The sequence below is a fragment of the Macaca fascicularis genome, chromosome 6 (assembly GCF_037993035.2).
Source record: "Macaca fascicularis isolate 582-1 chromosome 6, T2T-MFA8v1.1".
Lineage (NCBI taxonomy): Eukaryota > Metazoa > Chordata > Mammalia > Primates > Cercopithecidae > Macaca > Macaca fascicularis.
The window spans coordinates 170,118,578-170,145,155 of NC_088380.1; the positions used below are offsets into that span (position 1 = coordinate 170,118,578).

The following is a 26,578-nucleotide window of genomic DNA, read 5'->3' on the forward strand; positions in this document are numbered from 1 at the left end:
TACAGTTTTGGCAGAATTATAAGGTCCCTAGCTACTTATTCATTGGCCAATCTGATCATGAAATTCACTTGTTTCTCCAATAGGTAGCAAGAAAGTAGGACGCAGTTATCAACGGGCCCTCAGCCTGGAAAGTCTGGACTTTGCTGCCATTCCAACCTCCTTTGGAGTCACTAACAGGCACAGAAATAAAACTGGGTTCAAGATTATTGCATCATTCAAAAAACAAGGGTTCTAGGAGAAGCCTATGGTCCTGTTCTTGTCTCTGTTATCTTTTTGTTACAAAATGTGGCTGTTTGTCAATTGCAGAAGCTCACTGAAGAATGCAAAGAACATGGTAGATGTGCCAACCTATGCATTCAAAATGGCAAATGCCAAATTGTATTGTATAGGTAGACAGTATGGAGAGCATTTGGAAAAGGCATTGAGGTGCATGTGTTCTCAGCAGAAATAAAAGTTCAAAGCTTCCAGGAATTTTTAAAATTTCAGCTCCTCTACTCTCCCAAATCTGCCCAATCCATCTGGCTGACATTCCTTTCACTTCAGGTTTCACTACTGCCTCTCTGCATGCCCCATTCCTTTGGGATTTGACCCTTCACACATTGACTTTTTTTTTTCTTTTTTTTTTTTGGTTTGGTTTGTTCTTGGGTCCAATACTTTTATTTTACATGTAGAAGCTGAAACCAAAAAGAAACTTTGCGTACTCTGCTCCAGGTCAAACATCCATGTCAGGAATTCTGATTCCCATGACAATGACCCGTCAACAACATTATACTTCCGAGCCACTGGAATTTTATTTAACTCACTGTGCTGCATTTAATTGTGTTTGCTATTTAAGGTATTCATAGTTATATTAGTTTACACGTCAGTTTGAACTCAACAATTGTAGACACACTTTAATACTCTATATATGCTAAAACAAATGAACACTTGAGCTAACAGCAAAATAGTGTCTGGTGGAAATTATATGAACTTCAAGGAGTCAAGTATCCTCCTTACTTTAAGGAGTAAAGTTTCATTTATAACTACAAATATATTGCATCAAGCGATATGACATTTAAACATCACAGGAGAGCCAAGCACCATGGCATGCATAGTCCTAGCTACTCGGGAGGGTGAGGCAGGAGTATCAGTTGAGCCCAGGAGTTCAAGTACAGCTTGGGCCACAAAGGGAGACCCTGTCTCAAGGAAAAATGGCAGTCATCCAACATTTGTAATTTTTTTATTTTCCTTTATATTCCTGAGAATAACATTACAGTAATACATTCTGAAATAATTTGCTTTATAGTGCTGAGTGTCACATAGAAGTAAAACATTCTTACCTGTTGATTTTGAAATCACTTCCACTAAATTTCCCTACTAATACTACCTGCCCACTCCTACCTCGGCTCTACTCCTGAAGCTGAGAATCTTCTGTCTCATTCCTAAAGCACAGCACCAGGTCACCAGCCAGGTCAGTCAAAGCCTTGATTTATTGTTTTTGAGGAGTCGGGGTGGGGGTCTTAAAACAACAGGAATTTATTGTCTCACAATTTTGGAGGCTAGAAGTCCAAATTCAAGGTCAGCAGGGACCATAAGCTCTAGGAAAGAACATTTCCATGATTTGTTCAGCTTTTAAATCCCCAAGTTTTCCTTGGCTTATGGCATCTTAACTCCAATTTCTGCCTTTATCTTCACATGGTGTATTAGTCCATTCTCATGCTGCTAATAAAGACGTACCCAAGACTGGCCAATTTATGAAGGAAGGCAGTTTAACTGGCTCACAGTTCAGCATGGCTGGGGGAGGCCTCGGGAGACTTAAGGAGACTTACAATCATGGTGGAAGGGGAAGCAAACATGTCCTTCTTCACTTGGTGGCAGCAAGGAGAAGTACCCAGCAAAAAAGGGGAAAAGCTACTTACGAAACCATCAGATCTTGTAAGAATTCACTCACTATCACCAGCACAGCATGAAGGTAACCACCCTATGATTCAATTACCTTGCACTGGGTCTCTCCCACAACATGTAGAGATTATGGGAACTACCATTCAAGATGGGATTTGAGTGGGGACACAGCCAAACCATATCTTTCTGCCCTTGACCCCTCCCAAATCTCACGTCCTCACATTTCAAAACACAACCATGCCTTGCCAACAGTCCCCCAAAGTCTTAACTCATTCCAGCATTAACTCAAAAGTCCAAGTCCAACGGCTCATCTGAGACAAGGCAAGTCTCTTCTGCCTATGAGCCTGCAAAATCGAAAGCAAGTTACTTACTTTCTAGACACAATGGGGGTACAGGCATTGGCTAAATGCTCCCATTTCAAATGGGAGAAATTGGCCACAACAAAGGGGTTACAGGCCCCATGCAAGTCCAAAATACAATAGGGCAGTCATTAAACCTTAAAGGTCTTCTTTGACTCCATGTCTCACATCCAAGTCATGCTCGCTGATGCCAGAGGTGGGTTTCTACAGCCTTGGCCACAAGGCCTTCTCCCTCCTTATGTGTCTGTGTCCTCTACCTCATTGTCTTCTTTTTTTCTAATTATTACATAATGAGTGTAAATAATTCTGCTACTCATGTGATATTTTGATACGTATATAAAATGTATAATAATCACATCAGGATATTTAGGATATCCTTCAACTCCAACATTTATCATTTATTTGTGTTGGTAACATTTCAAATCTTTTCTCGCTATTTTGAAATTCAAAAAAACTATTGTTAAAACTATAGTCATCCTAGTGAGCTATTAAATACTAGAACGTATTCCTTCCATCTAACTGTAAATTTATACCTATTAACCAACCTCTCTGTTTCTTTCCACCATGCTTTTCAGTCTGTGGTAATTACCATTCTATTCTCTGCTCCACAAGAGTCACTTTTATAGCTTCCACACATAAGTGAGAACATAAAATATTTGTCTTCCTGTGCCTGGCTTATTTCACTTAGCATAATGACCTCTAGTCCCATCCATGTGACTGCAAATGAGATGACTTTATTACTTTTGATGACCAAATAGTATTACATTTTGTATATATACCACATTTTCTTTATCTATTGAATTGCTGATGGAACTGTTGATTCCATATCTTGGCTACTGTGAATAGTGCTGCAATAAATATAGGAATACATGTATCCCTTTGATATACTGACTTCTCCTTTGAACAAATACTCAGTAGTGGGATTGCTAGATCCTGTGGTGGTTCTATTTTTAGTTTTTTAAGAAATCACCATACTGTTTTCCATAATTACTGTACTAATTTACATTCCTACCAACAGTGTGTAAGCATTTCCTTTTCTTCACATCTTGGCCAGCATTTGGTAATTTTTGTCTTTTTGATAATAGTCAATCTGACTGGGGTAAGATGGTTTCTCCGTGTGGTTTTGATTTGCATGCTCTGATAATTAGTAATGCTGAGCAATATTTTTATATACCTGTTGGTCATTTATATGTCTTCTTTGGAGAAATATCTATTTCGATTTTTTGCCCACTTTGTAATGGGATTATCTGTATTTTTGCTGTTTAGTTGTTTGAGTTCCTCATACATTCTGGATATGATTCTTTTGTTGATAAACAGTTTGCAAGTATTTCATCTCATTCTGTAAGTTGTCTCTTTACTCTGTTGATTGATTCCTTTGCTATTTAGAAGCTTTATAATTTAATATAGTCCCATTTGTCTATTTTTTGTTTTGCTGTCTGTGCTTCTGAGGTCTTAGCTCAAAATCTTTATCTAGACCAACATCCTGGAGTGTTTTCCTGTTTTCTTCTAGTAATTTTGTAAATTTAGGTTTTATGTTTAATTCTTTCATACATTTTGAGGATTTTTTAATACTGTGAGATATAGAAGTCTAGTTTCTTTTTTTATACTCTACATATTTTTACATATATACTATATATACACATATACTTTATGTATACTTTTAAATATATATAATATAAAAGTATTTTATACTTTTACTTTAAATTCAGGGGTACATGTGCAGGTTTGTTACTTAAGTAGGCATGTTTCATGGGGGTTTGTTGTATAGATTATTTCATCACCCAGGTATTAAACCTGGTACTCATTAGTTATTTTTCCTGATCCTCTCCCTCCTCATACCCTCCACACTAATAGGAAGTCATTTCATTCTTCTGTAAATGGATATCCAATTTTCCTGGCACTACTTAAAGAAGAGAGTGTCCTTTTCCTGTAGTATGCCCTTGGTGCCTTTGTCGAAAATCATTTGGCTGTAAATATGTGGATTTATTTCTGGGTTCTCTGTTTTTGTTTCATTGGTCTATGTGTCTGTTTTTATATCAATACCATGCAGTTTTGGTTATGACACCTTTGTAGTATATTTTGAAGTCAGATAGGGTGATGCCTTCAGCTTTGTTCTTTTTACTCAGTATTTTTTTTTGTTTTTTTTTAACATATACACAGTTTATTGTAGTTTTCTTTTAAAATTCAAAAATAAGAACATCATTTTTTCAAAGCCAATTAACAGAAGAGTATATGAAAAAGTCAGTTTTGTGCATATATTTTTACATTTCTTTCTATGCTCATATAAAACACACATGGCTTATGTAATTATACACATATGCTCCTGATCTCATCTGTATCAATTTTTTTATTATACTTTAAGTTCTGGGACACATGTGAAAAACATACAGGTTTATTACATAGGTATACACGTGCCATGGTGGTTTGCTGCACCCATCAACATTTACATTAGATATTTCTCCTAATGCTATTCCTCCCTAGTCCCCTACCCCTTGACAGGCCCCAGTGTGTGATGTTCCCCACCCTGTGTCCATGTGTTCTTATTGTTCAGCTCCCACTTATGAGTGAGAGCATGTAATGTTTGGTTTTCTGTTCCTGTGTTAGTTTGCTGAGAATGATGGTTTCCAGCTTCATCCATGTCCCTACAAAGGACATGAACTCATCCTTTGGTATGGCTGCATAGTATTCCATTGTGCATATGTGCCACATTTTCTTTATCCAGTCTATCATTGGTGGACATTTGGGTTGGTTCCAAGACTTTGCTATTGTGAACAGTGCTGCAATAAACATACATGTGCATGTGTCTTTATTTATTTATTTTTCATTTATTTTATTTGGTGAGACAGAGATTTACTCTTGTTGCCCAGGCTGAAGTACAATGGCACAATCTCGGATCACTGCATCCTCTGCCTCCCAGGTTCAAGCGATTCTCCTGCCTCAGCCTGCCGACTAGCTGGGATTACAGGCATGTGCCACCGCGACCGGCTAATTTTGTATTTTTAGTAGAGACGGGGTTTCACCATGTTGCCCAGGCTGATCTCGAACTCCTGACTTCAGGTGATCCGCCCGCCTCAGCCTCCCAAAGTGCTGGGATTACAGATGTGAGCCACTGCGTCTGGCCATGCATGTGTCTTTATAGTAGAATGATTTATAACCCTTTGGGTATATACCCAGTAATGTGATTGCTAGCTCAAATTGTATTTCTAGTTCTAGATCCTTGAGGAATCACCACATTGTCTTCCACAATGGTTGAACTAATTTACACTCCAACCCACAGTGTAAAAGCATTCCTATTTCTCCACATCCTCTCCAGCATCTGTTGTTTCCTGAGTTTTTAATGATATCCATTCTAAGTGGCATGAGATAGTATCTCATTCCTTTGACAAAGCTGACAAAAACAAGCAATGGGGAAAAGATTCCCTATTTAATAAATGGTGTTGAGAAAACTGGCTAGCCATATGCAGAAAACTGAAACTGGATCCCTTACACCTTATACAAAAATTAACTCAAGATGGATTAAAGACTTAATGTAAGACCTAAAACCATAAAAACCCTAGAAGAAAACCTAGGCAATACCATTCAGGACAAAGGCATGGGTAAAGACTTCATGACTAAAACACCAAAAGCAATGGCAACAAAAGCCAAAATTGACAAATGGGATCTAATTAAACTAAAGAACTTCTGCATAGCAAAGGAAACTATCATCAGAGTGAACAGGCAAGCTACAGAATGGGAGAAAATATTTGCAATCTATTTATCTGACAAAGGGCTAATATCCAGAATCCACAAAGAACTTGAACAAATTCACAAGAAAAAAAAAAACCCATCAAAAAGTGAGCAAAGGATATGAACAGATACTTCTCAAAAGAAGACATTTATGTGGCCAACAAACATATGAAAAAGTCCTCATCATCACTGGTCATCAGAGAAATGCAAATCACTCAGTATTGTTTTGGCTATTCGTTTTTTTTCTGTGATTTCATATAAATTGAAGGACTTTTTTCTATTTTTGTATTTTAAAAAGGGCATTGGTATTCTGACAGGAATTGCATTGAATCTATAGATGGTGTTGGGTAGTGTGGTCATTTTTAACTATATTAATTCTGATCCAAAAGCATGGGAGGTTTTTCCATTTGTGTCCTCCTCAATTTCTTTCATCAGTGTTTTCTAAGTTTTCCTTGTAGAGGTCTTTCACCTCCTTAGTTAAATTTATTCCTAGGTTTATTTTGTTTTCTTTTGTTTTGTTTGTTTGTTTGTTTGCTTTGGTATCAATTGTCAATGGGATTGCTTTCTTGGTTTCTTTTTCAGCTAATTCATTATCAATGCATAGACATGGTACTGATCATTTCTATATACCAATAACATTGCAGGTGAAAGCCAAATCAAGAACACTATCCCATTTACAATAGCCACAGACACACATGAAAAAAGTTCCTAGGAAAGACATCTAACCAAAGAGATGAAAGATCTCTACAAGGAGAGTTACAAAACACTGCTAAAAGAAATCAGACATGACCCAATCAAATGGAAAAATATTCCATGCTCATGGATTAGAAGAATTAATATTGTAAAAATGACCATCCTGCCCAAACCAATCTATAGATTCAGTGCTATTCCTATCAAACTGCCAACATCATCTTTTACAGAATTAGAAAAAAGTCTTCTAAAATTCATATGGAACCAAAAATGGGCCTGAGTAGCCAAAGCAATCATAAACAAAACACACACACACACACACAAAGATGGAGGCATCACATTACCCAATTTAAAAACTATACTATACGGCTACAATAACCAAAACAGCATTATACTTTTACAAAAACAGACACATAGATCAATAGAACAGAAGAGAGAACCCAGAAATGAAGCTGCACACCTGCAACCATCTAATCTTTGACAAAGCTGAGAAGAATAAGGAATGGAAAAAGGACTTCCTATTAAATAAAAGGAAAAACTGAATATCTATATGCAGAAGAATAAAACTAAACCTCTACCTTTCACTGCATACCAAAATTAACTCAAGATGGATTAAAGATTTAAATGTAAGACCTCAAACTATAAAAATCCTAGAATAAAATCTAGAAAATGCCATTCTAGACATTGGCCTCAGCAAATAATTTATTACTAAGTCCTGAAAAGCAATTGCAGCAAAAACAAAAATTGCCAAGTGGGACCTAATTAAATAATAGAGCTTTTGAAAATAAAATACTTAGGAATATACTTAAGCAAGGAGGTGAAAGACCACCGCAAGAAAAACTGCAAAACACTACTGAAATAACTCATAGGCAACACAAACTAATGGAAACACATCCCATGCTCATGGGTAGGTAGAATCAATATTGTCAAAATGGCCATACCACCAAGAGTGATCTACAAATTTAATGCAATTCCCATTAAAATACCATCATCATTTTTCATAGAACTAGAAAAAACAATCCTAAAATTCATATGAAACCAAAAAAGACCCTGCATAGCCAAAGCAAGACTAAGCAAAAAGAACAAATCTGGAGGCATCACATTACCTGACTTCAAACTATAGTACAAGGCTATAGTTACTAAAACAGCATGGTATTGGTATAAAAAATAGGCACATAAACAAAGGGAACAGAATAGAGATCCCAGAAATAAAGCCAAATACTTACAGCCAACCAATCTTCAACAAAGCAAACAAAAAGATACAATGGGAAAAGGACACCCTATTCAACAAATGCTGATGGGATAATTGGCAAGCCACGTGTAGAAGAATGAAACTGGATGCTCATCTCTCACCTTATACAAAAATCAACTCAAGATGGATCAAAGACTGAAATCTCAGACCTGAAGCCGTAAAAAATCTAGAAGATAACATCAGGAAAACCCTCTAGACATTGGCTTAGGCAAAGACTTCATGACCAAGAACCCAAAAACAAATGTAACCAAGACAAAGATAAATAGATGGGACTTAATTATACTAAAAGGCTTCTGCACTGCAAAAGAAATAATCAGCAGACTTAAGAGACAACCCACATAGTGGGAAAAAATTTTTGCAAACTATGCATCCAACAAAGAACTAATATCCAGAATCTATGAGGAACTCAAACAAATCAGCAAGAAAAAAACAAATAATCCTATGAAAAAGTGGGCTAAGGACATGAATAGACAAATCTCAAAAGATACATAAATGGCCAAGAAACATATGAAAAATGCTCAACATCACTAATTATCAGGGAAATGCAAATCAAAACCACAATGTGAAACCACCTTACTCCTGCAAGAATAGCCATAATTTAACAATAAAAAAAAAAAATAGACGTTGGTGTGGATGTGGTGAAAAGGGAACACTTTTACACTGTTGGTGGGAATGTAAACTAGTGCAACCACTATGGAAAACAGTATGGAGATTCCCTAAAAAACTAAAAGTAGATCTACCATATGATGCAGCAATCCCATTACTGTGGATCTACCCAAAGGAAAAGAAGTCACAGTATGAAAAAGACACTTGCACCTACATGTTCATAGCAGCACAATTCACAATAGCAAAATATGGAAACAGCCCAAATGCCCATCCAGCAATGAGTGGATAAAGAAAATGTGATATATATATATACACACACACACACACACACACACACACACACACCATGGAATACTACTTAGCCATAAAAAGAAACAAAATAATGGCATTTGCAGCAACCTGGATGGAGTTGCAGACCATTATTCTAAGTTAAGTAATCCAGGAATGGGAAAACCAAACATCATATTTCTCACTTTTAAGTGGGAGCTAAGCTATGAAGACACAAAGGCATAAGAATGATACAATGGGCCGGGCGCGGTGGCTCACGCCTGTAATCCCAGCACTTTGGGAGGCCGAGGCGGGCAGATCACAAGGTCAGGAGATCGAGACCATCCTGGCTAACACTGTGAAACCCGGTCTCTACTAAAAATGCAAAAAATTAGCCGGGCGAGGCGGCGGGCGCCTGTAGTCCCAGCTACTCGGGAGGCTGAGGCAGGAGAATGGCGTGAACCCGGGAGGCGGAGCTTGCAGTGAGCCGAGATCGCGCCACTGCACTCCAGCCCGGGCTACAGAGCAAGACTCCGTCTCAAAAAAAAAAAAAAAAAAAAAAAAAAAAAAAAAAAGAATGATACAATGGACTTTGGGAACTAGAGGGAAGGGGTGGGAGGAGGGTAAAGGATAAACGATTATACAGTGGGTACAGTGTACACTGCTCAGGTGATGAGTGCACCAACATCTCAGAAATCACCACTAAGGAACTTATCCATGTAACCAGACACCACCTGTTCCCCAAAAACCTATTGAAATAAAAAATAAACAAATAAAGGGCTTTTATACAGCAAAAGAAACTAGCAACAGAGTAAACAGACAATCTACAGAATGAAAGAAAATACTTGCAAACTATGCATCTGACAAAGGTCTAATATCCAGAATCTTTAAGGAACTTAAACTGAAGGAACGAAAAACAAATAACCCCATCAAAAATGGGCAAAATACATGAACAGATGCCTGTCAAAAGAAAACATACAAGCAGTCAACAAACATATGAAAAAATACTCAACGTTACTAATAATCAAAGAAATACAAATCATAACCACAATGCCATACCATCTCACACCAGTCAGAATGACTATTATGAAAAAGACAAAACATAACAGATCCTGACAAGACTACAGAGAAAAGGGAACACTAAAATGTTGTTGGTGAGAATATAAATTAGTTCAGCATTGTGGAAAGCAGTTTGGAAACCTCTCAAAGAACTAAATACAGAGCCACCACTCAACCCAGCAATCCCATTACTAGGTATATATGCAAAGGAAAAATAAATCATTCTACCAAAAAGAACATGCACACGTATGTATAGCGCAGCAGCATTTGCAATAGAAAACACATGAAATCAGCCCAGGTGCCCATAAATAGTGGATTCAATAAAGAAAATGTGGTACACATATACTATGGAATAGCATGCAGCCATAACAAAGAAAAAAATTAAGACTTTTGCAGAAACATTGATGGAGCCAAAGGACATCATTCTAAACAAATTAATGCAGGAACAGAAAATCAAATGCTGCATGTTCTCACTTATAAGTGGGAGTTAAGCACTGGGCCCTTATAGATGTAAAGGTGGGAACTATGGAAAATGGGGACTACTAGAGGGTAGACAAGGGGCAAACGGCAAGGGTTAAAAAAGTACCTTTTGGGTACTGTGCTCTCCACCTGGGTAACAAGATCATTCATACCCCAAACCACAGCATCATACAATGTGCCCATATAACAAGTCTGCACATGTACCCCCCAAATCTAAAATAAAAATTGAAACTATTTCTTTAAAAAGAAGAAAAAAATGCTACTAATTACTCCCAGTCCAACTAATTTCTCCTGAGGAAGCTACTGATGCTTTTGTATGTTGATTTTATATGCTACGACTTTACTGAATTTGTTTATCAGTTCTAAGAGTTTTTTGGTGAAGTCTTTGGTAGAAATCTTTTCTTTTCTTTCTTTCTTTCTTTTCTTTTTTTTTTTTTTTTTTTGTTTTGTTTGTTTGTTTGTTGTTTTTGAGATGGAGTCTCAATCTGTTGCCCAGGCTGGAGTGCAGTGGCGCGATCTTGGCTCACCACAACCTCTGCCTCCCTCTAATTTTTGTATTTTTAGTAGAGACAGGGTTTCACTATGTTGGCCAGGCTGGTCTCGAATGCCTGACCCCTGATCCGCCCGCCTCGGACTCCCAAAGCGCTGGGATTATAGCCGTGAGCCACCGTGCCCAGCCGATAGAAATGTTTAGGTTTTTCTATATATTAAGATCATGTCATCTGAAAAGAGGAACAATTGGACTTCTTTTTTTCCAGTTTGTATGCCTTTTATTTCTTCCTTTTGCCTGATTGATCTTGCTATGGCTAGGACTTCCAATACTATGTTGAATAAGAGTGGCGAAAGTAAGCATCCTTGTTTTATTCCAGTGTTGTTGTTGTTTTAAGCTTGCTCTATATTAAGAAGAATATGTGACTTTGTCCCCATTGCCATTCATTATTAACTGATAGATGCTGCTCAGGTCCTATGTTAATAAGTATTCTGAGATGTTAGTGGAAAAGGGTATACTGCAATCTCAGCCATAGTCACTGAAAAGGCAAATGGAAAAACTGATATATATTTGCCAACCCTCCTCTGTATTACTAAACCCTATGCTTTGTTTTAATTATTTCCTCAAATACACACATACACCTCCTTTTAAAAGAGCTATTACAGTCATGTGTTCCTACATCTGATAGTTGCCATGTGATCCAGGCAATTCTATCCAGGTGGTAGCCACCTGGTGTTGCAAGCTCAGACATTCGAAAATGGGGTTTGCAAATATAACTTGTAAAAAGAAAATGGTAACCTGAAAAATTATAAATATTAACACACACACACATACACACACTTGTTTATTAATCATATTGCTTCAAAAGATTCTGAATAAAGACAGCGCCAACTAAATCATCTTGATAAACCAAAAGTGGGGAGAGATAAGGTCTAAAACATGAGGGTAGGGTCTGGAACTTTAAGAATGGAAGGTCTTTGACAGACGAGGCTTAAGAACATGGAAGAGACACTGAAAACAATAGAAAAGGAAAAAACACCAAAATCAAGGCCTCTTTATTTCAGGATTTCTGAAGGTAGAAGCTGACTCTAAGGAACATCTTGTGAATGAGATGGTGTTAGACTCTGTCCCAAAATGGATAACCCTGAAACTGAAATCCACAAAGAGAAAAATCACATGAATTAGAGCTTCCGTAGTCTATCTTTAAACAGAATTTTTGGGGGAAAATCTATTTAAAACAAGCATTTAGAAAAACATCCTTTTCCTGGCATGATTATTATGTGCTTCATGTTGGCAGGAAGACTTCATTTCCAGTGATATTTTCCAATTGTTAACATAAAAAAGTCCCTGCTGCTTTCTTTGCAATCCATAATTTTGTATTTTTAATTTAGATAACTCAAGTGTCTCAAAGCAGAAATAAGCTGCATATTCATGAGCCCTGATTTGCTGTAATCATTATGTCTGAAGCTCTGCATCAGTGAAGACTCCAAGTATCTGAGTCCTTGTTCTTAAGCAATGATAACAGATTGGCCTGGAACTGAGGGAGTTGGGAGACCCCACTTCTTCGTTTTTCTCTTCGATGGGCTCTCTTGGTCTATCTGAGTTCAACTTTCTCTGCTCCCAAACAGGGCTGATTAATTAGTTGCTTCAACATTGGCAGGAGGGATAAAGGTCTATTAAATATGTAAATTAGAGAATTGTTAACCTTTCATCAATCAGCCTTTGGTCATAAACAGCAAAGGGAAAATCAGAGGAAAAGACGGGTGTATTAAAATGATCTAAGCAAAAAGTAAGGGAAATTTGGAAATATACGCCAATACGCAGATAGGCAAACAATGTATGATCTCAGTTAAAAACTGAGAGTAGAATGTTGGTTATCAGAGTCTGCTGGAAAAAGGGAGAAATGGGGAAAGGGAAGATGTTGATCAAAGAGGACAAAGTTTCAGCTAGACAGGAGGAATATGTTTTAGTGATCTATTGCACTGCGCAGCTTAAAATGATGTATTGTGTGTTTCAAAATTGCTAAAAAATAGATTTTTAACATTCTCCTCACCAACAAGTGATAAGTTGGTGAGTTGATAGATATGTTAACTAACTTGATTGAACCTTTGTATAATGTATACATAGATCAAAATATCACATTATATCCCATAAACATACACAGTTATTATTTGTCAATTAAAAATAAAAGAGGCCAGGTGTGGTGGCTCATGCCTATAATCCCAGTACTTTCGGAGGCCAAGGCAGGTGGATCACCTGAGGTCAGGAGTTCAAGACCAGACTGGCCAACATGGCAAAACTCCATCTCTACTAAAAAATACAAAAATGAGCCAGGCATGGTGACACACACCTGTAATCCCAGCTACTTGGGAGGCTTCGGCAGGAAGAATTGCTTGAACCAGAAGGTGGAGGTTGCAGTGAGCCGAGATCGTGCCACTGCACTACAGCCTGGGCGACAGAGTGAGACTCCATCTCAAAAAATAAGAAGAAGAAGAACAAATAAAAATAAATGAAAAAATAAAAAGGATTTTTAACTTCAAAAGAAGGAAACACACCAATAACACTTTGTATATGTGAAAAATGTGGATGTAGGAATCAAAAAATTATAACATAGCCAAAGAGTAAAGCCAAAAATAGTAGGAATTACAAAAACATCTAGAAATCATCTATCTTCCCATCTAAAGCTTGGTTTCTCTTCATGGAAATAGCCCACATTTGTGATTCTAAGAAATGGAAGTTTCAATGTCACCTGTGCTATTTACCAGCTATCTGCCTAAGGACAAGTTCCTTAACCTCCTTATGTTTTGCTTTCTTTATCAGAACTGATACCTTCATCTGCAAAAGGGAATGATCACACTTTCCTCTTTAAGCTTGTTGGGAAAATTGAATGAGATGTAAGTAAAGAATACAGTATTGGGTCAGGCACAGTGGCTCACACCTGTAATTCCAGCAATTTGGGAGGCTAAGGCAGGCAGATCACATGAGTCCAGGAGTTCGAGACCAGTCTGGGCAACATGGCAAAACTCCATTTCTGCAAAAAATACAAAAATTAGCTGGGCATGGTGGTATGCGCCTGTAGTTCCAGCTACGCGGGAGGCTGAGGCACAAGAATCACTTGAATCCGGGAGGCGGAGGTTGCAGTGAGCCGAGATCATGCCACTGCACTCCAGCCTGAGGGACAGAGCAAGACGTTACCTCAAAAACAAAAACAAAAACAAAGAATATAGTGTTCAATCAGCACAAAGTACACACTCAATAAATGTTAGTATCTTGCCTTGCTTTTGTGTTTTAAAGGTCTCAGAGCTCCCCTTAGCAACAATTCCAGACTACAAGTATCCCACTTAGATTTTTCTTCGAAAAGATAGTACCAGAAGAAATCTCTAGTAAATCGTATAAAGCACTTACCCCAGTAGCTGGACAAAGTAGTAGATCAACAAATTTTTATTACTGTATGTCTATTCTAACCTTTCCATTTTCTCCAAGAAAATGTCAGCAAGAAGAAACAAAGTACATTTGGAAACTATCTTTTTTTTTTTTTTGTAATTATTTGGCAACAGTTCTGTGGACACATCATTCAGTCCCCAAATCAGTCTGAATCAACAGCTAGGTTCCACATAAAACCTTCATTTTTCAGATGATGTATTTGAAGCACAGAAAGGTAAATCTGAGATTTTTAAGACCATGAGATCAAAAATAATTATGGATTTTAGGGCAATGGCTCAGCTTCTTCATATGGCTATATCTTTATATTTTAAAATCTATATCTTTAAAAATCTAATAATTTCTGTCTTAAAAAAAGATGTTTTTTCTGTTTATTAGGCAAATTTAATTTGAGATATATGGCCAGGCACGGTGGCTCACACCTGTAATCCTAGCACTTTGAGAAGCCGAGAAGGGTGGATCACCTGAGGTCAAAAGTTCCAGACTAGCCTGGCCAACATGGCAAAACCCCGTCTCTACTACAAATACAATAATTAGCCAGGCCTTGTTGCTCATGCCTGTAATCCCAGCTACTTGGGAAGCTGAGGCAGGAGAATCGCATGAACCCAGGAGGCAGAGGTTGCATGAGCTGAGATCCCACCACTGCACTCCAGCCTAGGTGACAGGGTAAGACTCCATCTCAAAAAAAAAAAAAAAAAAAATTTAGATATATATTATGCGCATACATAAAGTTACAGTATATCCATTATAGAATTAATCTATACTAATGAAATAATAATCTTTTTCTATTGTTGAGGGCAAGAATTACATCTTAATCTTCTTTCTATCCCTAAAAGTGCTTAGTAAAATGCCTCCTAACAAGTATTTACAAAATAAATAAATAGAGAATTGTCTTTTTTGTTTGTTTCCCTACTCTTACTGACTCTTTCCTTACTGTGCCATTCACCAAAGACAGAGCTGCTCTTTCCTACTTCTGAATCTTTGCACCTGCTGTTCCCCTCCCTGGAACGTTCTTCCTCATCTCTTCAATTGACTGGCTTATTCTCATCCTTCAGTTATTAGCTTATGAGTCACTTCCTCAGCAGGGGCATCCTGGATTATGCATCATGAACCCAAGCAACTTATTATCTTACACCCTGGTGGCTCATTTACTTGTGCCCATCACAGTGTGAATGACCAGTGCTGTGTTCTACATAAGCTAAATAAGAAAGGGAAGCTTAACTGATTCACTGCTATATGCCAAGCATTGTGCCAGCAATTTAAAAAGGCTCACCAGATATTTATTGAAAAAATGAGCAAAAGAAGCTAAAGCAGAGACCCAGGATGAATGTTTTTACCTAGTATTAAGAATAAAGGAGCTGACTCCTACTTGTCTTATGTTAGAATTAGAAAATATGGACTCAGTGCACTTGATTTGCTTTCTTCGTTAATACAAAACTATTATCAATTAATTAAATTCATTGCAGTGTGCACGTTTAGTACATTGGTGGTTCTAAAATCTTCACTCCCCAATCTGAAGCACTGGCTTGATTCTAGGCAACTATTACACCCTCTAAAATTAAAACTGGTTATTACATTGGAGATTTTGTGTTTCTTTTGATAATTGAGCTCCACTGGCTATTCAAGAAATCAGCACTTACGCTTCAGTTTTTTCTGGTTTGGTTACAGAGAAACAGCATGTTGATTCTCAGGACAATGATTAAAACGGCATTTCCCTCTCACCTCTACTTTCTTTCTATATAAGTGGATCAGAGCTGACAGGCCAATATAGCAGTACAGTACCCAGCTGACATTATTGACTGAAAAGCAACTACCTTACTTATTTTCTGTTGACTTAATGATGGGACAGGCACAAATAGAGCTTGCTGTCTTTGCTTTTAGCCCTTAATCCCGTCATGGTGCTCAACTACCACCATATCGATCATGTAGAGAGAAATATCCAGCTAAACTAAAAACCAGGCCATGGATCTTTTGAGACGATCACAATCACTCTTACATCTACAATTTTTCCCCTTTCATCATATCAATCGTAGGAAAATGCATCTCAAATCCCTCATTAAAAATAATTCTTGCTGGAATAACTTCCTTAAACCCTTTATAAATTTTATTTGTTCAATTGTCAGACTCTAAGTAATATTTTATACTTTGTTCATACAAGCAATCATCCCAAATACTTAGAAATGCTTACGAGGACAGAAACTGAATCCCAAAAAAAGATTTTAAATTGAACAGAATTCTGATGACTAATATATTAAAGAATCATTAAAATTGACAAAATATGTTTTATGAGTATTTGATTTAATATTCATTCTTTTTGCTTGTATTTTTGAGCCACTTAAAACAATTTTTTTTCAGGTCTCACACACAATTCTTACAAAGCTTCTAAAACCCGAATCCTGTCTGCCAATAGTGCCTAAGCACAAAAATCAGCCTTACACTTGACTAATTCCTGCAAAAGTCAGAGTTAGACCTGATCACTGTCAATAGATAATCATTCTCTATATGAAAACTGCTGGTGGATTATCTTGAAACTGTGCAGCAAAGTAAAATAAATAAATAACTTTCATCAAATAGAGAAATGAATAGGCTCTTGATCTCTTTCAGAAATATTTTTGACAGTTGTAAATACAAGGTTTATCAAATAGTAAGCCCTCAAATATTTTCACTCATATGAGTTTCTTTAGAATGGGCTCAGAAATATCATCAGTTTTTCCCCCTAAATCTAATACCCATTCGTCTTTACCTGGTGGTAGAAGTGATTATATTGAAATATTTTACCCTGAACTTGTATTTCTTTGTGTTTAACTGTTCGGAAACTTCTGATATGCTTTAATCTCTTTGCAAAAGTTGTCGTAATCCGTTTCAAAGAGACAGTTTACATACAAAACATTCTTTCCCATATCACGGCAAGAACTTCTAGTCACCAATATTTTTTAAGAAAGTGTATGTGGGGTGCAAATGAGAAGATAAAATAATCCAGAGCATGACATATTCATATTCTTATTCCCTAACCATTCAGTTTTAGCATTTGGTGTAATTTGAAGCAACCTTTTCAAATTGCATTGTTGATTAGGTAATTTTCCTCTGCAGCTATCCAGTTTTTCTGAAGCTCATCTTGAATTGAGTGCATTAATATTAAAGTTTGCAAAATAGCAACCTTGGAAAAAATGTGCACTCTGACTTTTCCCCTTACAGAAGTGACTTCGTCAGTGGCTCCAGCTCTCTGATGCCCAATCAGCTGCCTAATGATGATGATAATTATTATTTATTGAGCATTTGCAGTATGCCAACGCTGCCAAGCACTCTACATGCATTACTTTGTTTAATTTCTACAACAACAATATAAGACAGATATTATTATCTCCATTCTATAGAGGAGGGAGCTGAGGCTCAGAAAATTTAAATAAACTACAAAATCTCACCAATGAGAGACAGTATCATCGGAATTCAAAGCCATGCATTGTGACCCAGAAGTTCATACTCCTAACTAGTTTTTTCTTAAGTGGATGGTTTAATCCAACTAGCTGTTTAATAAGGACAAGCAAAATGCTAAAAGATGATCTTTTTTTTTTTAAAGTCCGACAATTTTGACATTGTGGTGACAAAAACCCTACGGCTTGGTCTCCCAAAAACTGAGCTGATTATTTCTTATTGTCAATTATTCAAAACGATTTAACTGGCAGTAAATAGAGATAAAAGATTTCTGAATGTGGGGTGGAGGGCTCAGGTATTCTCATTTCAGTGACATCAGCTTAAAATATGTGCTCTAAGAAAGTCAGAGCTTTTCGTCTTCAAAGTAAATATTGATTGCCCTGTTGTTGTTTTTTTTCTTGAACTTTTGAGAAAGATGTGGAAAGAGAATTAAAGGGTAAGCTCAGCTAAGAACATGATCAAGGAGAGGATCAAAAAATAGAACGCCAATGTTCTGTCTCTTTGGCTTTACATTTTTCCAATGAACTAATAATCTATTCTGATATCTATTTGAATAACTCCACTGGACTTGGGTGATTTGTCGGAGAAATTGATAGCCATAGAACTGAGAATATTCTTTTCCACTTGTGAAAATCTGCATTGTCTCTTTGACGCTTCCTTCTGTGTGATCTTTATTTTTTTTTTTTTTTTTTTTTTTTTTGAGACGGAGTCTCGCTTTGTCGCCCAGGCTGGAGTGCAGTGGCCGGGTCTCAGCTCACTGCAAGCTCCGCCTCCCGGGTTCACGCCATTCTCCTGCCTCAGCCTCCGGAGTAGCTGGGACTACAGGCGCCCGCCACCTCGCCCGGCTAGTTTTTTGTATTTTTAGTAGAGACGGGGTTTCACCATGTTAGCCAGGATGGTCTCGATCTCCTGACCTTGTGATCCGCCCGTCTCGGCCTCCCAAAGTGCTGGGATTACAGGCTTGAGCCACCGCGCCCGGCTGATCTTTATTAAACATAAGCAAGGGAAGCACAAAATTCACCAGAATTCAATGGAGCTTCTCATTTACTTTCTTATATGTTATCCCTCTTTCTCTCCCTCCCAACTCTCTCCCTCCTCCTTCCCTCCCCCACTTATACACAGACACACATGCGCGCACACACACACACAATGAAAATGACCTTTATTTACTTCACCGCTGCATGCACACCTCAGCTACTTATGGGCTTTTATGACTCTAATGTTATTTATTTCTATATGCTTTCATCAAAGATTTCTTGAGTACTGTTATATCCCAGGCGCTATGAACAACATCAAGTACAGAAGATGAATGATCTATAACTGCCATTGAATTTTGAAGGATCTTTAGTTAAAAAAGAGTCATTTTTTAAGAAAAGAGCTAACATTTTTTCAAGCATTTATATGCCAAGCCAAGTGATCTTCATTTATTCTCTGCCTTAGTCATCACAAGAGCCTCAGGATGTAGGTACAATTATTTCCTTTCATTTGTCAATTGAGATAACTGAAGCTTACATAAGCCAAGTAATTTACAGGGGATCACAGACTTAGTGACAAAACTACTGCTGCCGTTACTACAATAGTAGAAGCTCACTTACATTAGGCATCTACTATGTACCATCAATTGTTCTAAGCACCTGATATAGTTTAGCTTACTACTCTTATTACCCACTATTTACTGATGAAACAGTAGCAGAGATATTAAATAAGTTCTCCAAAGTTACCAGTAGAACTGGGATACCAGTTGTTCCTTTTTTTTTTTTTTTTTTTTTGACAGAGTCTCCCTCTGTCACCCAGGTTGGAGTGCAGTGCAGTGGCACGATCTCGGCGCACTGCAACCTCCGCCCCCAGGTTCAAGGGATTCTCCTGCCTCAGCCTCCCAAGTAGCTGGGATTACAGGTACGTGCCACCATGTTCGGCTAATTATTTTTGGATTTTTAGTAGAGACAGGGTTTCACTGTTAGCCAGGATAGTCTTGATCTCCTGACCTCGTGATCCACCTGCCTCGGCCTCCCAAAGTGCTGGGATTACAGGCATGAGCCACCATGCCTGGCCCCAGTTGTTGTTAATAACTCACAGAATCAAGTCTGGCTGTGCCAAAACTCATGCTTGTAATCACTATGAAGTTGAAAAATAATGTATGGTCTCCATGATTAGGACAATATTCCAATCTGCCTGGTCAGAGAATACTAATGAAAGAGGAGATATTGAAGAACATGGTTTATTCAACAGATCAAACATAATACTTTGTGATCTCAATCTACAAATTGTTTTCTGAAGCTACAAAATTCGGCAGAGACATAGGGGCCATGAAAGTCCAATTCCGTGGTTCAAGTTTGCCAAATTTTCCTTACCTACAACAAAGGAGTAAGTGACTAAGTCATCTATCACCTAATAATACTTCCCAGCTACGAGTCATCTATTATATACTAATACTTTCCAGCTTTGAGCAGGGTGTTCCACAAGTATAAGGAAAGCAGAAATCAGGTGCATTTTAACTTAATGTTTTGTTTCAAAACCCAGTCATAGTGACTGGTGCACAGTAGCCACTCAATAAATTGTTATTAGATAAATGTTGGAAAAAAGCTTTCTGAAGAAGCGCTTTGTAGTATTTGCAGTGCTGGGCCTGAAGCAAATGAGGCTCCTGTCTTGGCACAGAATTTAAGGGACATCAAAAAACTCCTTTGGCTTCGGGCTCCACTGTTCTTAATGAAAAATGTAGATGTTTCACTCATCATAAATTATTTTGCACCAGTTTTGCCCCAGCCCTGATTATACACACTCTTCCTGATAACTTCCTGCCACTTACTAGCTGTTTTATCACATGGAAGTTACTGAAAGTTTTCTGAGACTCAGTTTCCTCATCAGTAAAATGGGAATAAGCATTTTTAATTTATCATACTGTTGTAAGGAGCGAATCAGGTGACATGTGTGCAATCTCTGACTCAGTGCAGAGCATAAAATTGGTGCTAAATAAACATTACTTCCCTTGCCTGACAAGAGATGTCTGTTAAGCCTTTTCTTTACATGGTTAATTATTTTACTTAATTTTTCTTCCCAAGAAGATCAACCAATCCTTTATAGGATCTATCATTCAAACTGGTTATTTCTCCCCAGTTATTTCTCCCCGAGAGCTAAACTGGTTAGCTCTCGGGCAGACTGTCTGAGCTCAAGGCTTCGAGACCAGCCTGGGCAATGTGGCAAAACCCTGTCTCTACTAAAAAGACAAAAAATTAGCCGGGCGTGGTGACACACTCCTATAATCCCAGCTACTCTGGAGGCTGAGGCGGGAGAATCACTTAAGCCTGGGAGGCAGAGGTTGCAGTGAGTTGAGTTCATGCTACTGCACTCCAGCCTGGGCAACAGAGCAAAACTCTGTCTCAAAAACAAACAAACAAAAACGAAGCTGCCTCTCTATGATGCTGAGATAGCAGTTGATACAGAAAAGTCAGGCAGATAAAATGGCAGCCAAATGTTGCTTTATTATTGAGATGGACTAATACCACTCATGGTTTCCACCTTGTGGTTTTGTCAGCCTATGTGATAGACACAATTCAGCTACAGTAGAAACTCTCTTACCAAACTCAGTAGATTAATGGAAATTCTTGATCTCCTCTGCAAAACCTACTGACTAGTGGCCAGGGCAGACTGAATGTTTGAGGCTTGTACATGACCTCCTGGAATGCCCACACACTTCTGCTGCCTCCACCTGTGCTGCATGCTTACTAAGAGTGTGTTTGTAATTAGACAGTAAAATTTAATACATAAGGCAAAGAAAAATTAGTGCAAAAAGGGAGAAAGGTTGCTATTTCTATGAGAACTAAGTTGAATGCTTTCGAAATAATCGATAAAGGCAACGTAAGCCAAGAATATTAAAAAATGACTCAGGCAAGGAGCCTGTCTTCCTGGATTCACAAGGAAGTAGAGGATTTTAGGTATGGATGCAATTTTAATACAAAGTAGAAAGTGGTGCTTGCTACAGGAAAATCACACCTAAATTTCTATGCAAATAAATTACAGTTTGGAGCTCAGGGGTTACAATTCTAACATTCAGTTAGAATCAGAGATTTAATTTCTAAATCCTAATTAAAACTGATTTATTTCCAGCCAGGCACTGTGGCTCACACCTGTAATCCCAGCACTCTGGGAGACCAAGGCAGGAGGATCACTTGAGGTCAGGAGTTCAAGACCTTCCTAGCTAACATGACAAAACCCTGTCTTTACTAAACATACAAAAATTAGCCGGGCATGATGGTGGGCGCCTGTAATCCCAGCCACTCAGGAGGCTGAGGCAGGAGAAAAGCTTGAATCGGGAGGCGGAAGTTGCTGTGAGCCAAGATCGCGCCTCTGCACCACTCCAGCCTGGGCAACATAGCAAGACTCTGTCTCAAAAAACATAAAAATAAACTGATTTATATTCTATAACAAATCTAGAAAAGGCCAACATGCCATCCTGCAAATAAAACCTGTGGAACTTATAATGTTGCAATGCTGATAATACATATTTTTTTAAAAAACTTGTGTATGATTCTTATTTCATCATAAAACCTGGGGTTGAATCTAGCTGTACTTTCCTAAGATGCAATAAATCTACTAATCGCAATGACTATCCTTCAAGAATTTAATGAGCATGGTTTACTGGCAAATTCATTTCTACCTTTCAGCTGGGTGGTCTGGGGCTCTTGCTGAGCCTCTCTGACCGTCAGTTTTCTCCTATGTAAAACTGTGGATAACAACACGTATTTCATGAGGATGCTGTGAGAATAAAATGAAACAATTTATGTAAGCGCTGCCACATGGTAGTTACCCTTCTCTGCCGCAAGGCAGTGCCCCCACGGGTTTAATTAAAGCTTTGGCTCTTTGCCTCTCAGTGAACAAAAAACTTTGAGTGTCATAATTAATGGATGAAGTCCAAAAAAATAGAATGTCAAAACCACGCGCAGGATAAAAACGAATGAGCTGGCATTCTTTTCAAACTCAGGCTCATTTCCCCCCCCAAATTTAGACAGGGCTGGCTGCTTGAAAAATGGCGTGAGACTGCCATCTAGTGGCTACCTGGAGGAAAACCAAACCCCTTGTGTTCAGGAGCCAGGGCTAGAGAATCGTTCCAAAAGGCACCTCTAATTTTAAAAACACCCCCTCAACACAAGACTTGATTGGCAGATTGGCAACAACGTGCCAACTTCCTTAATCACAGCAATGAAACTACTAACACATTCTTCGAGTTCTCCACTGTGTGCTCCACATTCCCAGCCAAGGCCTTGCTGTTCTGTGGTTTCACAGGCTTCCACCCTGTCAAAACCAGCTGTCAGCCAGCTGTTACCCTAAAAAGAACCTGATTCATTTACATTGTAATCTTATTAAAAATAATTCCTACTGCAAAGTAACCCCATGGGGATTTGCATTTTAATTTGATTACATTTAGATACTGTTTGACTTTGCATTGGGTTTTACTATGTAATTTTTACTATGTAATTCTTACTATGTAATTCTTGGCTATGCGATTATTTAAGGCAGTGTCTCTCCAACTGCATCAAAGCACATCCGAATATTCTGGAGGGCTTTTTAAAGCTCAGAATACGGGGCCCCATCACTACGCTTTCTGAAAATGTGACTTTCTAATGAGTTCCCAGATACTATTGAAGGAAATCAAAATATTTTACCCCAAAGTATATTTACTTGACATATTTTGAGACGGTTGTCAAAGAGCCAGCAAACAGAAGTAGCCCTGCAAAGCTGTCTTTTGTGGGGAAGATTTGCATCTGTAGAGAATCTGCATTAATGCAGCTAGGTCTTCCCTTGTCCAGATCTAGGAAAGATTACCTGAGAATCTGACACTTTTAAATATCTGAAACATTTACCACCTATCCTCTCTGAAGCTTCTACTTTGTTACCTAGCAAGACCACCTTTGCTAATCAAGCCGCTGCTTCTCCCCCTCCCATAACCTGTTTTGCCACTATAACCTGATTGACCACCATAACCTGGTTTCGGCCATGCAGTGGGCCTTCATTATTTCCGTAAGCTTGAGATGCACACTCCATTACGGGGCTGGGCAGTCAGGCTGTAGTCCTTCCCATGTACACGTTAATAGATTTTTGTATACCTTTTCTCTAATTAATCTGCCTTTTGTGAGTTCATTTTTCAGCAAACCTTCAGAGGGCAAAGGGGAAGTTTTCTCCTTGAATATGATATTGTTTATCTGGGGACCACGATTTGGGAATGATGGACCAACTTCTAATGACAGAATTTCATAATGAGACAAAGCTGATGAGCAAGACCATTTTAAAAAGGCATTTCTGCAGACTGAGACAAGAAAATAACATGTGAACAATACAAATTATTTTAAATTACCAGGCCCAGAGAGACATTAAAATGAGACCAGAATCATGCCCTTTGAACTATGTATTCATTTCTTGAAACTGATTACTGTTGCTATAAGTAACTATAAATTAACTAACAATGCAACAATGGACAACATAATCCACACTATATAACTTAACAATGTGTAGCCAATCATTAATCAATGTTATTTCCATAAACCAATGAGAATTTCTGACAATTTTATAACAGCCACTCCCTGTCCCCATTTTTTTGCTTTTAAAAACCTCCCTGCAACCGGTGTGGTGGGTTACGCCTGTAATCCCAGCACTTTGAGAGGCTGAGGCAGTGGATCACCTGAGGTCAGGAGTTCAAGACCAGCCTGATCAACATGATGAAACCCCGTCTCTAAAAATGCAAAAATTAGCCAGGCGTGATGGCACGCGCCTGTAGTCCCAGCTACTCGGGAGGCTGAGGCAGGAGAATGCTTGAACCCAGGAGGCAGATGTTGCAGTGAGCCAAGATCACGCCACTGCACTCCAGCCTGGGTGAAGAGCAAGACTCTGTCCCCCAAAAAAAAAAAAAAGGCCAGCGTGGTGGCTCATGCCTGTAATCCCAGCACTTTGGGAGGCTGAGGTGGGCAGATCACGAGGTCAGGAGATCGAGACCATCCTAGCTAACAGGGTGAAACCCTGTCTCTACTAAAAATACAAAAAAATTAGCCAGGTGTGGTGGTGGGCACCTGTAGTCCCAGCTACGAGGGAGGCTGAGGCAGGAGAATGGCATAAACCCAGGAAGCGGAGTTTGCAGTGAGCCAAGATCATGCCACTGTACTCCAGCCTGGGCAATAGAGCGAGACTCTGTCTAAAAACAAACAAAAAAAAACCTTTCCTATGTTACCACCTACATTTCTTACATTCTCCACTGCCACCACTGCACTTGAGGTGACCACCACCTCTCTCCAAGTCCCAGCATTTATGTCACTTCCTCCAGGATAATCTCCCTGACCACCAGTCTAGGTTCGGGGCCTGTCTGAGGACTTTCACAGCACCTACACTTCCTTCCACACTCAGGCCATGACCACAATAAATGTAAATTGAGGGTTCACTTGTTCCAATCCCAGGCCAGATGCTGAGGGTTATACCACATACACATTGTATCTCAAATGCCTGGGGCAGGGCCTGGCTCAGAATAGGTGTTCAGTGTTTCTTAAATGGATGAACAAACGAATGAATAAAAATGAGTACATGAGTAGCTGCCCTCTCCACTTGGCCACTCCTATAAGACATAAAAAAGATGCGTAACTCTGAGTAAAGTGTTTTCCAGTTCCGAGTTGTCTGGACTTGGTAGGAGCATGCTGTCTTCCCAAAGCATTGTGAGTGGCCGTGATCTGAGTAACATATCATTGCTGTGAGTCAGGCTTACACTCAGGACGTGATGCAAGCGATGCTTTGCTTACGTTCAACAGACACATTGAAGCCTTATGGTACATCAGGCGTTGTGCTAGAGACACCAAGTATCAAGATCTCCTAATCGCTCCTGTGATCACACAAACAGAACAGTACTGCAGGACCCCAGAGGAGGGAGAAGCAGTGTGGGCCAATCATGAAAAATGAATTAGGCCTTTGTAATGAGTTGCATAGTGGCCCCTGAAAGATGTATCCAGGCCCCAGCGCCAGTAACTGTGAACATGATGCTATTTGGAGAAAAGGGCTTTGCAGATGTAATTAAGTAAAGAATCCTGTGATGAGATGATCTGGATTTAGGAAGGTCCCGTGTTCAATGACTAGCATCCTTCTAAGAGAAAAGAGAGGGAGATTTGAGAAAAGGAGAAATATGGAGATGGCTATGGAAAGCTGGAGGTAGAGACTGCAGTGACAGGCCAAGGAATGCCAAGGATTGCCTCATAGGTATTTATTATTTCCCACTCACTACAGGATTTTTTCCCTTTATTTTTTCCTTTTACCTAAAATCAGCCACTTTATAACTAGAACATACTGTGTATCCATATGGTTGAATTCCAGGCGCTGGAACGCCTTTTGTTGTTGGTAAGAGACTCCCTGTCTTCTTCCACAGATCCTGTAAACTACCTAACTGTGCAATGCTGTTTGCTGAGAGCGTTTTCTTTTTTTTTTTTTTTATGGAGTTTCACTCGTCACCCAGGCTGGAGTGCAATGGCGCCATCTCGGCTCACTGCAACCTCCGCCTCCCAAATTCAAGCAATTCTCCTGCCTTAGCCTCCCGAGTAGCTGGGATTACAGGCATGCACCACCACACCCAGTTAATTTTTGTATTTTTGGTAGATGGGGATTCACCATGTTGGTCAGGCTGCTCTCAAACTCCTGACCTCAGGCAATCCACCCGCCTCAGCCTCCCAAAGTGCTGGGATTACAGGCAGGAGCCACCACACCTGGCAATTCATAACATCTCTTAATAGAAAACCCTGTAAAATAAGATTTTGAAAATAAAAATAAGATAAATATGTATTTTTAACCCAAACAAGATCTTGTCAGGCTACTTACTTTGAAACACATGATCTTCAGTACTTGCCCCTGATGGCAGTAGTCTTAATAAAGATT

The 26,578-nt window shown here is 38.7% G+C and overlaps 1 long non-coding RNA gene across 1 annotated transcript in view; it reads right to left on the minus strand.

Annotated features, from left to right (window-relative positions):
* Nucleotides 1–26,578, minus strand: part of LOC135971159 (uncharacterized) — a 136,002-nt gene that overhangs the window by 93,528 nt on the left and 15,896 nt on the right. The gene's annotated exons all lie outside the window — the stretch shown is intronic.